Source organism: Ictidomys tridecemlineatus, chromosome 10 (assembly GCF_052094955.1).
Source record: "Ictidomys tridecemlineatus isolate mIctTri1 chromosome 10, mIctTri1.hap1, whole genome shotgun sequence".
Taxonomy (NCBI): domain Eukaryota; kingdom Metazoa; phylum Chordata; class Mammalia; order Rodentia; family Sciuridae; genus Ictidomys; species Ictidomys tridecemlineatus.
In genome coordinates, this window is record NC_135486.1 from 45697438 (window position 1) to 45701425 (window position 3988).

The window sequence follows — 3988 nt, forward strand, 5'->3', positions numbered from 1 at the left end:
TTGACTTGTGTATTATTTTTTATGTAGCTTTTGACAGAATAGCATTAATATTTCAAGTTTATAAAGCTTCACATTACTCACTTGACCTGCACAAAAGCTGTGTAAAATAGGCTAAATATTTATTATTGGTATGTGGTAACAGAGATACAAATGTGCATTAGCTTTGTATAACTACCATGAAATTCCTTACACAGGAACTTTTACCTTGGCTCATGGTTCTGGAGGTTCAAGTTCAAGATTGGGCAGTGCCACTGGTCTGCACCTGTGGTGAGGATGCACACCATGGCAGGAGTGTATAACAAGAGTATATGCTTATGTTATTAGCACAAAAGCATAAAAAAACAGAGTCTCAAAATTCCTTTCAAGAACATGCTCCCAATGACTTAAGAACTTCTCCATTGGCCCCATTTCTTAAGATTCATAGCAGCTCCTAGTATCACCATCCTAGGGACCAAACCATAACAAAATTTTAGTCTTCCATAGCCTAAACAGCAAGACTAGAATCTATTGCTTCCAATTCTCAGTGGAATTTTCTTTCCATTAGACAAATTTGCCATTCTATTCTAGGTCTCAGTTTAAAATTAGTACCTATCCTACAAAGTTTTGTTGAAGCTTAAGTAAAACAAATAGCAAAAAAACAGCATGTAATAAGCACTCAGTGAATATTAGATAAAAGGATGGTCAAGAATACTTTGTCAGATATTGACCGAAAATGAAATTATATTATTTTATTGAAAATGCTCTCAATAGCAATTTACATCAATAAAATCTCATGCATACATTATCTAATATTTTCTTTTTTGATTCTTACAACAACATTTTAAGTTTGGCAAAATGATATATCAACCCCATTTTTATAAATGGAAACACATGGGATCTGCCAGCTTTCATTCAACAAAATTATTTTGAGAGTCATCCATGTTCTATGTATCAATAGTTCATTTATTTTATTGCTGCATATCTCCATTGTACGAATATACCACAATTTGCTTATTCACTCACCATTGATAATTTGTTTACAGTAGTGAGCTATTACAAGCCTGCTATAAATATTATGTAAAAGTCTAGATGTATCATTTTTCTTTGGTAAATAAGTAGATGTGGAATGGTTGGATTATTGTAGGTATATGTATAATTTTACCAGAAACTGCCCAGCTCTTTCCCAAAGCAGTTTTGCCATTTCACATTCCAGTCACCAGTGCATGACAGTTATAATCACTTCAGTTCTTTACCAGCACTAGTCTGGTTTTTGATATGAGGAATATTCAGAGGTGAAAAGGTTGACTTGTGAGAGCTGTAACCTAATCAGTCCATCCTACTTTGAATGGAGTAATTGATGGAACTGTAGGTAGGTGGTGTACAGCTGGAGGGGTGGGTCACTTATGTGTGCCCTGGAAGTGTGCATCTTCCTTGTGGCCCCTTTCCTCACACTCCTGCTTTGTTGCTGCCATGAGGGGTACATCTCTCCACCACAACCTTTCCCCATGATGTGCTTCCTCACTTGGGCCCAAAACACTGGAATTTGCATCTGTGGACTGAGAACTCTGAAGCCATGAGCCACAAATAAATCTTTCCTTCTCTGAGTTGATTTTGGGTATTTGGGTCACAGCAAAGAAACAACTAAAATAAAAATTGGTACCAAGAGTGGGATCATTGCTGTGATTAACCTGACCATGTGGTTCAGAAGACTTTGGAGATAGGAAGCCTGGAGACACAAGTGGAAAAGCTTTAGAATTTTGTAAGTGGAGCTTAATGGGCAATTCTGGTAGGAGCTCAGAGACCAGAATGCAGACAGTTAAAGACCAAGCTCATGAGGTTTCAGAAAGAAATGACTCAGTTGGAAATTGGACTATTGACCATTAATGTTACAGTCTGGAAAAAAAAGAAACATCATTGACATTTTGCCCATGTCTTGAAACTGAGGCTGAATTCAGAAGTGATAGACTAATTAATCTAGCAGAGGAAATTTCAAGGTAGCACAGCATTCAGTCAGTGGCATGTATATTTCTGGCAGCTTTTAGCTAGATTTACCATGAGAGTCAGGAGTAGAAAACAGAACTTAAGCAATTTACAAAGTTGCAATTTGGTCAGAAAAGTGCATGTATAGCTGGGGCCAAGAAGTCTTATTGAAGAGATTACAGTCCCTAAAGAAATGGTAAGTACTTTGAACAGAGACAGTAGGAAAGATGACTCTAAGGCATCTCAGGAATTTTCATGACCACACCCATTGCAGACTCCAGTATGTAAAAGGAAAAACTGAGAAAAGCTCATGGGCGTTTTTTGGTTGCACAGTGGGGCCTATAAACTTGTTTCACAATACTCAGGCACTCAGAGGAAACTGCAGCTGTGATCCCAGGGAGCTCAGCTACTGCATGAGCAGGCAGCAGACCTAGGCATCATTCACATGATCCCACTTCTACGTGAATGCAGCATTCTCTAGTTAAGGGGTCATGCTGGCTTCCACCAAGAGTTCAAAGAAAATCCTGGGAAACCTTAGGTGCTGCCTCTGAGAGGGTGATGCATGAAATGCTGAAGGTGATACTGAAGCTGAAGCTGGGGGAGACTACAAGAATTAAAAGATGCCAATAATATGGTCTGTCTACTAAGTAAAGCTGCTGGTCACAGAGGAAACCAGACCAAAAGGCCATATGTGCTACAACTGACAATTTCAAAAGGACGGCGTTGCCTAAGCTCTTTGGAGACATCCACATATCTAAGTGTCATAGGTGCTGTACAAGTAGTTACAGGACCTATTTTCCCAGCTGGGTTTTGGTCTTGCTTTAGCTTCATTCCTTCTTCCTAATGCCCCTATGCCTCATTTTGGAATGGGAATGCTTATGTCACTGTACATTGGATATATGTAACTTGCTCTTGATATTTTACAGGGACTCATAGAAGCCAAGAGTTTGACTCCAATCTCAGAAGAGACTTTGGACTTTAACTTTGGGGCAATGCTGAAATTGTTAAGGATATGGGATTCTTAGAGATTAACTAAATACATTTTTCACTGTGAGTTAGACATGACCTTTTGGGGGTCAGGGGCAGAATGTTATGGTGTTGAAATTAAATTATGATTTAATTTTCATTCTCTTAATCCACAATGATGTTAATCAATTTTTTACATGCTATTAATACTACCCCAGCATTGTTTGGTAAGAAACTCCTTCCTACACAGGATTATTTTTATACCTTTATCAAAAATCAGCAAACTCTTACTTGTGTGAGTCGCTTCCTGGGTTCTCTATTCTGTTCCATTCATCAGTGTGTCAGTCCTTCAACCAATACCACAGACTTAATTTCCATAGTTATATAAGTCTTGAAGCTAGGTAGAGTCCTTCCAATGTATTCTTTTTCAAAATTGTTTTATCTATTTTTGTTTAGCATCCACACACCTCGCCCCACAAAGAGAAAAAGGAAGAAAAAAAGTTTGCTGCGATTATGATAGGAATTGTGTTGTTTGTATAAGGGAAATTGATATTTTTATTATTTTGAGGTTTTCAACTCACTAACAATTAACCAATGTTGCTTCAGCTTTTTAGATCTTTGATTTTTTAAACCAATGTTTTGTAGCTTTCAACGTACAAAATCTGTGTTTTGTTAGATTTATAGTTTCATTTTATGAGTGATTTATTCTGTTATATTTAGTTTTCAGTGTTAATTGCTAGCATAATGAAACATTATATTATATATTGGTCAAGATCCTACTGAGCTCATTTATTAATTTTAGGAGAGTTTTGGTAGGCTCCTTAGGATTTTCTAGAAAGACTCTCATGCCCTCTGCCAACTGGAACACCTTTATTTATTTATTTTTCCAGATGTATGCCTTGGCTTTGCTGTGCTCCTTACACTAGCTGGAACATCTAGTCCTGAACTACATACTAGTGGTGAAAGCAAACATCTTTGCCTAGTCCCCAGTATCGAGGGAAGCATTCAATCTTTCATCATTAAATATGATTTAACAGCAGTTTTTTCTTTTACAGGTGTCCTT